Genomic DNA, 12,760 nt, shown 5'->3' with positions numbered 1-12,760 from the left:
GTCAACATTCCAAGGCAGAGTAAAACATAACCATTGACTGGGATATTTGAGTGTGTTAAGAGTAAAAGGGCAAAGTTCAATTTTACAGCTTAAGAGCTATGTTTCTACAAAAAGTGTTTACTCATTGTTGCTTCCAGCTTGTCAGAGTAAAAGTCATAAAACTTGAAGTTTTGTCTTGTGATTCTTTCATTTACTCAATGGGTTTAAATTCATTTCTTTAAATTATTGATCATTACAGAGATCTTAATAATTCATTTAAAGCCCCAAATTTCGACTTCCCATTTGAGCCTGGGGCACCTTTCTGTCTCTCCATTGCTCGTGTCAATGAGAGCCAGGCGACGGAGCTGAGGGCTGAATTTAGCCAAGAATAATGAGGCCTGCGTCCCAGTTGCAAAACTGCCATGGGCATCGCAGTAATAGAGAGACAGGAAAGTGCTGGAGAACTCGGTAGGAAATGGGCCTCCAACCAATTGTTATATCGGTCTCTCAGAATGAAAGAGAAACCCGTCTCTTTAAATACATATACAGGGAAGAGGCTGCACTGAAATCTGTCCCTTTTAACCTGCACAAAAGCAGGAGGCTGAGATTGACAGGCTGCAGGAGGAGTCCGTTCAGCCCATCGTGCCCCTGCTATCTCTTTGAAAGGACTCTCTGATTCATCCAACTGCTCTGTTCTTTCCCCACAGCCCTGCAAATTCTTCCCTTTCAAGTCTTTACCCTTTGGAAAGATTCTATTGAATCTTTTTTCAGGCAGATCAGAACAACTCGCTGTGTCAAAAAATAAAATAAAATCTCATCTCCCCCTCTGGCTCCTTTGCCAATTACCTTAGAGGGACTCACTTTCTGTTAAAGAGCCTGCCAACCCCTCTCACCCACTTTCCCTAAAGTGCATCAATATAATCAGAAAAAGTCCAGCAAAATCAAATTTTTACTGATAAAAGTTTATTAATGAAACAGAACATGGTTAAAACAAACAGAAAATGACTTGAGGATCAAAGACAACCAGAGTAAAAGGATGTTCACAATGTTCTGGATCCAAATGGTTTCTCTTTAATTCATCTGTAGCCTGTTCCCTGCCCTCTTTGTGGAACACCTCCGCTCAGTCCACAAGCATGACCCTGACCTTCCGCTCGCTTGCCATTAGAATTCAGCACCTTGCTCTCACACTCACATTTCTGTCCTCGGCCTGCTGCAATGTTCCGGAGAAGCCCAACACAAGCTGGACAAACAGCCCCTCATCTTCCGATGAGGCACTTTACAGCCTTCTGGACTCAACATTGAGTTCAACAACTTCACACCCTGAACTCTCTCCTCCATTTTGGGTTTTTTTTTGCTGAGTGCCAGTCTGTATCTTGTTTTCATGTTTTTTTCCTTCCAGATAGAGCTGTCCTTTATTCTGCCATTAACACTTACTCTGGACCAATGCTTTGTTTCTTTACGATGTGGAGATGCCGGTGTTGGACTGGGGTAAACACAGTAAGAGTTTTAACAACACCAGGTTAAAGTCATTTAATCTCACCCATCCTCTAACCAATCCCTGACTTTCCCTTTTGTTCTACCTGACCCCCCTTTCTCAGCAGCATCAAACCCATCATATTTCTCCCTTTCTTTAGTTCTGAAGTAGAGTTACATTGGATGTGAAACATTAACTCTGTTTCTCTCTCCACGGATGCTGCCAGACCGGCTGTGTTTTTTCAGTTCTGTATTTATTTTAAATCTACCTTAGTCGTAGGAAAAGCACTCTTTACGATCCAGGATAAAATAAATGTCCTTCATCATCTTTAGTGGATCATTTCAGTGGAAATGTGCTCTCCCAGGCTCAAAGAGCATCAGCCCATTGGAAGCAAAGTTGGGAGACTGGCCAGTCCAGCAGAAAGAAACCCTCCGACCCTCCCACTTCACCAACTGTCAGAATGAACATGGTTCAGTCCTGGATGTGATTAACAGCAGCAATAACAGCAGAATCCAACACCAGTAATCACTTGTGAATTCGCTGGTGTCTCAGCAGGAGGGATGAATCACTAAATCCTTTCCCACACTGAGAACGGGTGAATGGCCTCTCCCCAGTGTGAACTCGCTGGTGTTCTCGCAGGTTGCATGAATCACTGAATCCCTTCCCACACAGAGAGCATGTGAACGGTTTCGCTCCGGTGTGAACTCGCTCATGTTTCCGCAGGTTGGATGAAGTTCTGAAGCTCTTTGTGCAGTGAGAGCAGGTGAACGGTCGCTCCTCAGTGTGAATGCGCTGGTGGGACACCAGATCCTGAGACCTTTTGAAGCCACTCCCACAGTCAGAGCATTTAAAGGGTCGCTCATTAGTGTGAACTCGCTGGTGTTCCCACAGGTAGGATGATGTTGTAAATCTCTTTGTGCAGTGAGAGCAGCTGAACGGCCTCTCCTCAGCGTGAATGCGCTGGTGAACCAACAGTTGATGAGAACTTTTGAAATCTTTCCCGCAGTCAGAGCATTTAAAGGGTCGCTCATTGCTGTGATTGACTTTGTGACTGCAGGCTGGATAAATCACTGCATCCCCTCCCACACACACAGCAGGTGAATGGCCGCTCCCTCGTGTGAACTCGTTGGTGATTCCGCAGGTGGGATGATCTTCGAAATGTCTTTGTGCAGTGAGAGCAGCTGAATGGTCTCGCCACAGTGTGAGTGCGCTGGTGATCCATCAGATCCTGAGAGCTTTAGAATCCGCTCCCACAGTCAGAGCATTTAAAGGGTCTCTCGCTGTTGTGAATGACGTTGTGTCTCTGCAGGCTGGATAACTGGGTGAATCTGTTCCCACACTCGGAGCAGGTGAACGGTCTCTCCCCAGTGTGAACTTGCTGGTGTCTCAGCAGATTGGATGACAGAGTGAATCTCTTCCCACACACAGAGCAGGTGAACAGCCACTCCTCAGTGTGAACTTGCTGGTGTTTCCACAGGTTGGATGATGTTTGAAACTGCTTTGTGGAGTGAGAGCAGCTAAACAGTCCCTCCTCAGTGTGAATGCGCTGGTGTGACAGCAAGTGGGACGACCTTCTAAACATCTTTGGGCAGTGAAAGCAGTTGAACGGTCTCTCCCCGGTGTGAATGCGTCAGTGGGACACCAGAACCCGAGAGCTTTTGAAACCAGTCCCAATGTCAGAGCATTTAAAGGGTCTCTCACAGGTATGAGTGAGATTGTGACTCAGCAGATTGGATGACTGAGTGAATTCCTTCCCACACACAGGGCAGGTGAATGGCCGCTCCCCAGTGTGACTGCATCGATGAGTTTCCAGCTGAGATGGGAACCTGAATCCCTTCCCACAGTCTCCACATTTCCCCAGTTTCTCCATGGTGCGGGTGTCCTTGTGACTCTCCAGGTTAAACAATCAGTTAAATCTCACACAGAACACGGGTACAATCTCTCCCGCTCTGAATGCTGCGATGTATTTTCAGGCTGTGTAACTGGTTAAAGCTCTTTCCACACTCAGTGCACTGGAACACTCTCACTCGGGTGTGTTTGTGTCTCGGTGCTTTCCAGTCACACTGATGTTTAAACATTCTGAAGCAGAAAAAACAGAAATATTTCTCCTTCTAGATTCAAAGGTCGATGATGTTGAGGTCCAGATGAATTGACGACTATCAGATCTTGATGTGATGTTTGGTTTGGGATTTCCGTCTATGGATCTTAACCTTCTGATATCCTGTAAAGGAGTTTGCGGCAGAAATCACAGTCTGTACAGGATCAAAATTCAGAACTAAAATTCTAGTTTCTAAGGAACATTCTTTCCCCACTCATTCCCCTAAATCTGTAAATTGGTTAAGATACAGGGGGTTGTGATTGGTCATGTTCTTGACCTTGCTGCCTATGAGGGTAGTCGAAGCAGAGATGGTCAGTAATTTTGAATGTGATTGGATGGGTGCTGCAGGGTTACAGAATGGGACCCACTCCAGACTGACAGAATTGCTCGGCAGGAACTGGAGTTGTCCAATGAACTCCTCCTGTGCTGTAATGACTCTGACTGGAAATATATGATGTAGCTACAGTACTATATTACAAGACTAGAAATAATAATAAATGTACTTTATTGCAGAACCATCCGATATTTATCACATAACAACACTGGTCATAGGAGATTCACCAGGATGCTGCCTGGGCTGGAAAGTTTCAGCCATGAAGAGAGGCTGGTGAGGCTGGAATTGTTCTCCCTAATTCAGAGAAGGCTGAGGGGGGCCTGATTGGGGTGGACAAAAATATGAACCCTTAGTTCAAGCAACTTTAGTCGCTGGGTCAACTTCCAGATTTAAGGTGAGGGGCAGGAGATTTAGAGGGGAATTGAGGGAAAAGATTTTCACCCAGAGGATTGTGGAATCGGGAACTCACTGCCTGAAAGGGTGGGAGAGGTGGGAACGCTCAACATTAAGAAGCATTTAGATGAGCACTTGAAATGCCATCGCTTACAAGGCTATTTCTGTCCTCAGAGTTTTAAAGCACAGCAAGAGGCCCTTTGGCCCATCGAATTTGTGCCAGCTCTCAAGCATCGATCTGTTCTAATCCCACCTTCCACCATTTGGTCAGTAGTAGCCTTGTAAGCGATGGCATTTCAAGTGCTCATCTAAATGCTTCTTAATGTTGAGTCCATATCCACAGATCTCTAAAGGTTGCCACTCAAGTGGATAGAGCTGTGAAGAAGGCCTATAGTGTGTTAGCTTTTATTAACAGGGGGTTGGAGTTTAAGAGCCGTGGGGTTATGCAGCAACTGTACAGGACCTTGGTGAGACCGCATTTGGAATATTGTGTGCAGTTCTGGTCACCTCACTATAAGAAGGATGTGGAAGCGCTGGAAAGAGTGCAGAGGAGATTTACCAGGATGCTGCCTGGTTTGGAGGGTAGGTCTTATGAGGAAAGGTTGAGGGAGCTCGGGCTGTTCTCTCTGGAGCGGAGGAGGCTGAGGGGAGACCTAATAGAGGTTTATAAAATGATGAAGTGGATAGATAGAGTGAACGTTCAAAGACTATTTCCTCGGGTGGATGGAGCTATGACAAGGGGGCATAACTATAGGGTTCGTGGTGGGAGATACAGGAAGGATATCAGAGGTAGGTTCTTTACGCAGAGAGTGGTTGGGGTGTGGAATGGACTGCCTGCAGTGATAGTGGAGTCAGGCACTTTAGGAACATTTAAGCGGTTATTGGATAGGCACATGGAGCACACCAGGATGATAGGGAGTGGGATAGCTTGATCTTGGTTTCAGATAAAGCTCGGCACAACATCGTGGGCCGAAGGGCCTGTTCTGTGCTGTACTGTTCTATGTTCTATCACTTCCTCGAAAAACTCAATCAATTTAGTGAGACACGACCTCCCCTTCACAAAACCATGTTGCCTCTTGCTAATACATCCACTTGTTTCCAAGTGGGAATAAATCCTATCTTGAAGAATCCACTCCAATAATTTCCCTACCACTGATGTAATGCTCACCAGCCTGTAATTACCTGGCTTGTTCTTGCTACTCTTCTTAAACAAAGGAACAATATTGGCTATTCTCCAATCCTCTGGGACCTCCTCTGTATGTGGAGATGCCGGCGTTGGACTGGGCTAAACACAGTAAGAAGTCTCACAACACCAGGTTAAAGTCCAACAGGTTTATTTGGTAGCAAATGCCACTAGCTTTCGAAGCGCTGCCCCTTCGTCAGGTGGAATGGGAGATGTGCTCACAAACAGGACATACAGAGACACAAACTCAATTTACAGAATAATGATTGGAATGCTAATCAAGCTAATACAGCTAATCAAGTCTTAAAGGTACAGACAATGTGAGTGGAGAGAGCATTAAGCACAAGGGAAAGAGATGTGTATTGTCTCCAGACAGGAGAGCTAGTGAGATTTTGCAAGTCCACCTGACGAAGGGGCAGCGCTCCGAAAGCTAATGGTATTTGCTACCAAATAAACCTGGTGTTGTTAGACTTCTTACTGTGTTTACCTCCTCTGTAGCCAGTGATGATACAAAGATTTCTCTCAAGGCCCCAGCAATTTCCTCCCTTGCCTCTCTCAGTATTCTGGGGTATATCCCATCAGGCCCTGGGGACTTGTCTACCTTAATGTTTCTCAAGAACCCCAATACCTCCTCCTTTTTGATGTCAACATGACTCAAACTATCCACACACCCTTTCCCAGACTCATCATCCACCAAGTCCTTCTCTTTGATGAATACGGACGCAAAGTACTCATTTAATACATCGCCATTTCCTCTGCCTCCACGCATAGATTCCCTCCCCTGTCCTTGAGTGGACCGACCCTCTCCCTGTTGTTCTTTATATATGTATAAAAAGCCTTGGGATTTTCCTTAATCCTGCTGCCCAATGATTTCTCGTGACCCCTTTTCGCCCTCAGACTTGGGTGAAAGGACTGAGGGGATGGTTGCTAAATTTGCTAATGGCATAAAGATAGGTGGGAAAGTTGTGAAGACGACATAAGGAGACGACAAAAATATATACTTTATTCCTTTAATTTCTTTATTGTTTCTTCATTTTTCTTCCTCCCTCCCACTCTTTCCCCCTTCTTTATTCCCCTTCTCTGACTTTTTCTCCCCCTTTGCTAAATCTTACCTCGTCCCATTCATTACTCTCTCCCCTCCCCGCCCCTCCCTCTCTCTTTTGGCCATTCACACCCTTTATTCTCTCTGTGGACAGCTATTAGCAGTCTTTTCCCCTGGTTTCTGTGGCTATGACTCATCTTTAATTCCCTCACCCTGCAGTATAAATATCTCCCACTTTCTCTGCCTTTTAGCTTTAACAAAGGGTCATCTGGACTCGAAACATCAGCTCTTTTCTCTCCTTACAGATGCTGCCAGACCTGCTGAGATTTTCCAGCATCTTCTTTTTTGGTTACAAAAATATATAGATAGGTTAAGGCAGGGGCAAAGATCCGCCAAATGGAATATAATGTGGCAAAAAGTCAAATCATCCATTTTGGCAGGAAGAATAAAAAGAGAAGCTTATCATTTAAATGGTGTGAGATTGCAGAGCTGGGATTGCAGAGGGACCTGGGTGTCCCAGTGCGTGAATCACAAAAGGCCGGTATACAGGTACAGCAAGGAATTGGGAAAGCTAATAGACTGTTACTGTTTATTGCGAAGGGAATTTAATAAAAAAGTAGGAAGGTTATGCTTCAGTTATACAGGATATTGGTGAAACCATCTGGAGTACTGTGTACAATATGGCTCTCACTTCGGAAAGATGTAAACACATTGGAAACAGCTCAGAGAAGGTTTACTGGACTAATACCTGAAATGGCTGGTTTGTCTAATGAGGAATGATTGGACAGGTTAGACTTGTATCTACTGGAGTTTAGAAGAGTAAGAGGCGGCTCGATTAAAACAAATAACAGGAGAACTTCTTCCTCTCAGAGGGTCTGAATGTCTGGAACTCTCTTTCTCAAAGGGCAGTGGACGCAGAGTCTCTGAATCTTTTGAAGGCAGAGCTGGATAGATTCTTAATAAGCAAGGGGGTGAAAGTTTATCGGGGGGTCGGCGGGAATGTGAAGTTGAGGTTACAATCAGATCAGCTGTGCACGTATTGAATGGTGGAGCAGGCGTGAGGGACGTACCCCTGTTCTGAATGTGCATATTCATTTGTTATCACATCCTGTACAATAGATTGTAGCATTTTCCCTCCGGCTGATGTCAGGCTGATGGGTCTGTGGTTCCCCGTTTTCTCTCTCCCTCCTTAAACAGTGGGGTTTCATTTACCACCTTCCAATCTGCAGCAAAAATTCCACAATGTATAGAATTTGGAAAGATGACCACCAATGTATCCACTATCTCCACAGCCACCTCTTCCAACACTCTGGGATGTAGATCAGCAGCTTTTGCCGATTAATTCACTTCCAACCCCATTAATTTCTCCAGTGCTACTTTTTCACGAATACTAATCTCTTTCAGTTCCTCATGCTCACTACTCCCTCTGCGTGCTTTGCGAGCCTTCCAAACATAATTGCGAACAAAATATCTTTAAACTTCCAAACACCCTTTCACTCTGTGATCCTTGAGAAATCCAAAGCCAGATATTCGCAACAAGGTTAAAAGATTATCAGCCCACTGGAGGCAAAGTGGTGAGACCGGCCAGTCCAGCAGACAGAGAGCCTCCAATTCTCCCCAGTGACCAACTGTGAGAATGAACAAAATGCAGTCCTGGATGTAATTGAGAGCAGAAACAATAACAGCAGAATCCAACCCCTGGAATCACATGTGAACTCGCTGGTGTCTCCGCAGGTTGGATAACTGAGTGAATCCTTTCCCACACTGAGAGCAGGTGAACGGTCTCTCCTTGGTGTGAACTCGCTGGTGTGTCTGAAGAGTGGATAACTGAGCAAATCCCTTCTCGCACTGAGGGCAGGTGAACGGCCTCTCCCCAGTGTGAAACCGTTGGTGTGTCTTCAGATGGGATAACTGAGTGAACCCATTCCCACACTGAGAGCAGATAAACGGCCTCTCCCTAGTGTGAACTCGCTGGTGTGTCCGCAGGCTGGATGACTGACTGAATCCCTTCCCACACTGAGAGCAGATGAATGGTCTCTCCTCATTGTGAACTCGCTGGTGTGTCTGCAGGCTGGATGACTGAGTGAATCTCTTCCCACAATGAAAGCAGATGAATGGCCTTTCCTCATTGTGAACTCTCTGGTGTGTCTGCAGAGTGGATAATCGACTGAATCCATTCCCACACTGAGAACAGGTGAACGGTCTCTCCCCAGTGTGACTGTGTCGATGAGTTTCCAGGTGAGAAGGGTATCTAAATCCCTTCCCACAGTCCCCACATTTCCACCGTTTCTCCATGGTGCAGGTGTCCTTGTGACTCTCCAGGTCGGACAAACAGTTGAAACCTCATCCACGCACAGAACACGGGTACAGTCTCTCCCCGCTGTGAATGCTGCGATGTTTTTTCAGGCTGTGCAACTGAAGCGTTTTCCACATGCAATGAACTGGAACACTCTCACTCTGGTGTGTGTCAGATTCGGTGCTTTCCAGTCACACTGATATTTAAAATATGAAAGACAGAGCAAAGAAACATCTCTCCTTCGAGATTCAAAGGCTGATGATATTCAGGTCCCGATGAATTGAGTGACTCTGTCAGATGTTGATGTGACATTTGGTCTGAGATTTTTGTCTGTAAATCCTCACCTTCTAGATATCCTGTAAAAGGAGTTTACAAAAGTCATCACAGTCAGTACAGGATAGAAATTCAGAACAGACAATTCTAGTTTCTATGGAACATTCTTTCCTCTCTCATTCCCCAAAAGCTGTGACTCTCCATCCCACACACTCTCCCTCCATTCTCACTCTGCTGTATCTAATATTCACCCTCCCAATTCTCCTGAAGGGGCTGATTGAGGCTGATTGACAGATCCATGCTCACTGCTTCCTGTCCTGGACACAGAGAGCTGAAAATCTCCATGCAGGCGGCCAGACAGATATATGTCTTTGTAGAGTCATAGAGGAAACAGGCTCTTTGGCCGAACTTGTCCATGCCACCTTTTTTTTTAAACCCCTAAGCTAATCCCAATTGCCCGCATTTGGCCCATATCCCTCTATACCCATCTTACCCATGTCACTGTCGAAATGCTTTTTAAAAGACAAAATTGTACCTGCCTCTACTACTACCTCTGGCAGCTTGTTCCAGACACTCACCACCCTGTGTGAAAAAGTTGCCCCTCTGGACCCTTTTTTTATCTCTCCTTCCTCCCCTTAAACCTATGCCCTCTAGTTTTAGACTCCCCTACCTTTGGGAAAATATATTTACGAGCTAGCTGATCTATGTCCCTCATTATTTTATAGACCTTTATAAGATCACCCCTCAGCCTCCTACGCTCCAGGGAAAAACGTTTCAGTCTATCCAGCCTCTCCTTATAATTCAAACCACCAAGTCTGGGTAGCATCCTAGTAAGTATTTTCTACACTCTTTCAAGTTTAATAATATCCTTTCTATAATAGGGTGACCATAACTGTACACAGTATTCCAAGTGTGGCTTTACCAATATCTTGTGCAACTTCAACAAGACATCCCAACTCCCGTATTCATTGTCCTGACCAATGAAACCAAGCATGCCGAATGCCTTCTTCACCACTCTGTCCACCTGTGACTCCACTTTCAAGGAGCTATAAACCTGTACCCCGAGATCTCTTTGTTCTGTAACTCTCCCCAACGCCCTACCATTAACTCAGTAAGTCCTGCCCTGGTTCAATCTACCAAAATGCATCACCTTGCCTTTATCTATATTAAACTCCATCTGCCATTCGTCAGCCCACTGGCCCAATAAATCACGATCCCATTGCAATCTGAGATAACCTTCTTCACTGTCCACTATAAGAACATAAGAACGTAAGAAATAGGAGCAGGAGTAGGCCATCTAGCCCCTCGAGCCTGCCCCGCCATTCAATAAGATCATGGCTGATCTGACGTGGATCAGTACCACTTACCCGCCTGATCCCCATAACCCTTAATTCCCTTACCGATCAGGAATCCATCCATCCGCGCTTTAAACATATTCAGCGAGGTAGCCTCCACCACCTCAGTGGGCAGAGAATTCCAGAGATTCACCACCCTCTGGGAGAAGAAGTTCCTCCTCAACTCTGTCCTAAACCGACCCCCCTTTATTTTGAGGCTGTGTCCTCTAGTTTTAACTTCCTTACTAAGTGGAAAGAATCTCTCCGCCTCCACCCTATCCAGCCCCCGCATTATCTTATAAGTCTCCATAAGATCCCCCCTCATCCTTCTAAACTCCAACGAGTACAAACCCAATCTCCTCAGCCTCTCCTCATAATCCAAACCCCTCATCTCCGGCATCAACCTGGTGAACCTTCTCTGCACTCCCTCCAATGCCAATATATCCTTCCTCATATAAGGGGACCAATACTGCACACAGTATTCCAGCTGCGGCCTCACCAATGCCCTGTACAGGTGCATCAAGACATCCCTGCTTTTATATTCTATCCCCCTCGCAATATAGGCCAACATCCCATTTGCCTTCTTGATCACCTGTTGTACCTGCAGACTGGGCTTTTGCGTCTCATGCACAAGGACCCCCAGGTCCCTTTGCACGGTAGCATGTTTTAGTTTGTTTCCATTGAGATAGTAATCCCATTTGTTATTATTTCCTCCAAAGTGTATAACCTCGCATTTATCAACGTTATACTCCATTTGCCATATCCTCGCCCACTCACTCAGCCTGTCCAAATCTCTCTGCAGATCTTCTCCGTCCTCCACACGATTCACTTTTCCACTTATCTTTGTGTCGTCTGCAAACTTCGTTACCCTACACTCCGTCCCCTCCTCCAGATCATCTATATAAATGGTAAACAGTTGCGGCCCGAGTACCGATCCCTGCGGCACGCCACTAGTTACCTTCCTCCAACCGGAAAAACACCCATTTATTCCGACTCTTTGCTTCCTGTCGGATAGCCAGTCCCCAATCCACTTTAACACACTACCCCCAACTCCGTGTGCCCTAATCTTCTTCAGCAGCCTTTTATGGGGCACCTTATCAAACGCCTTTTGGAAATCCAAAAACACCGCATCCACCGGTTCTCCTCCATCAACCGCCCTCGTCACATCTTCATAAAAATCCAACATGTTCGTCAAGCACGACTTTCCCCTCATGAATCCATGCTGCGTCTGATTGATCGAACCATTTCTATCCAGATGCCCTGCTATCTCCTCTTTAATAATGGATTCCAGCATTTTCCCTACTACAGACGTTAAGCTGACCGGCCTATAGTTACCCGCCTTTTGTCTCCTTCCTTTTTTAAACAGCGGCGTAACATTAGCCGTTTTCCAATCAACCGGCACTACCCCAGAATGCAACGAGTTTTGATAAATAATCACTAACGCATCCACTATTACCTCTGACATTTCTTTCAATACCCTGGGATGCATTCCATCCGGACCCGGGGACTTGTCCACCTTCAGTCCCATTAGTCTACCCAGCACTGCCTCTCTGGTAACATTAATTGTATTAAGTATTTCTCCTGCTGCCAACCCTCTATCGTTAATATTTGGCAAACTATTTGTGTCCTCCACCGTGAAGACCGACACAAAAAACGTATTTAAAGACTCAGCCATATCCTCATTTCCCACTATTAACTCCCCCCTCTCGTCCTCCAAGGGTCCAACATTCACTCTAGCCACTCTATTCCTTTTTATATATTTATAAAAACTTTTACTATCATTTTTTATATTAATTGCTAGCCTAGCTTCATAGTCTATCCTTCCTTTCTTTATCGCTTTCTTAGTCTCTCTTTGTTGTTTCTTAAATTTTTCCCAATCACTTGTTTCTCCACTATTTTTGGCCACTCTGTACGCAGCTGTTTTTATTTTAATACTCTCCTTTATTTCCTTCGTTATCCACGGCTGGTTCTCCCTTTTCTTACAATCCTTGTTTTTTGCTGGAATATATTTTTGCTGAGAACTGAAAAGGATCTCCTTAAAAATCCTCCACTGTTCCTCAGCTATCCTACCTGCCAGCCTCCTCTCCCAGTCTACCTTAGCCAATTCATCCCTCATCCTATCATATTTCCCTCTGTTCAAACAGAGGACACTGGTTTGAGACCAAACTTTCTCCTCTTCCATCTGAATCAGAAATTCGACCATATTGTGGTCACTAGACCCAAGAGGGTCCTTCACAATAAGATCCTTAATTCTACCTACCTCGTTACACAATACCAGATCCAAAATAGCTCGTTCCCTCGTCGGTTCCGTAACATGCTGTTCAAGGAAACTATCCCGACAGCATTCTAAGAAC

At 45.4% G+C, this 12,760-nt stretch overlaps 2 protein-coding genes across 2 annotated transcripts in view; one reads left to right on the top strand and one right to left on the bottom strand.

The window, feature by feature from the left end:
- Positions 1-12,760, top strand: part of LOC144484165 (uncharacterized) — a 385,513-nt gene that overhangs the window by 85,889 nt on the left and 286,864 nt on the right. The window lies entirely within an intron of this gene.
- LOC144484180 (uncharacterized) overlaps positions 1-12,760 on the bottom strand; it is a 127,967-nt gene that overhangs the window by 62,457 nt on the left and 52,750 nt on the right. The gene's annotated exons all lie outside the window — the stretch shown is intronic.

Source organism: Mustelus asterias, unplaced genomic scaffold (genome assembly GCF_964213995.1).
Source record: "Mustelus asterias unplaced genomic scaffold, sMusAst1.hap1.1 HAP1_SCAFFOLD_94, whole genome shotgun sequence".
In the NCBI taxonomy this organism is placed as follows: Eukaryota; Metazoa; Chordata; class Chondrichthyes; order Carcharhiniformes; family Triakidae; genus Mustelus; species Mustelus asterias.
This window is presented reverse-complemented; position numbering and strand designations above follow the sequence as displayed.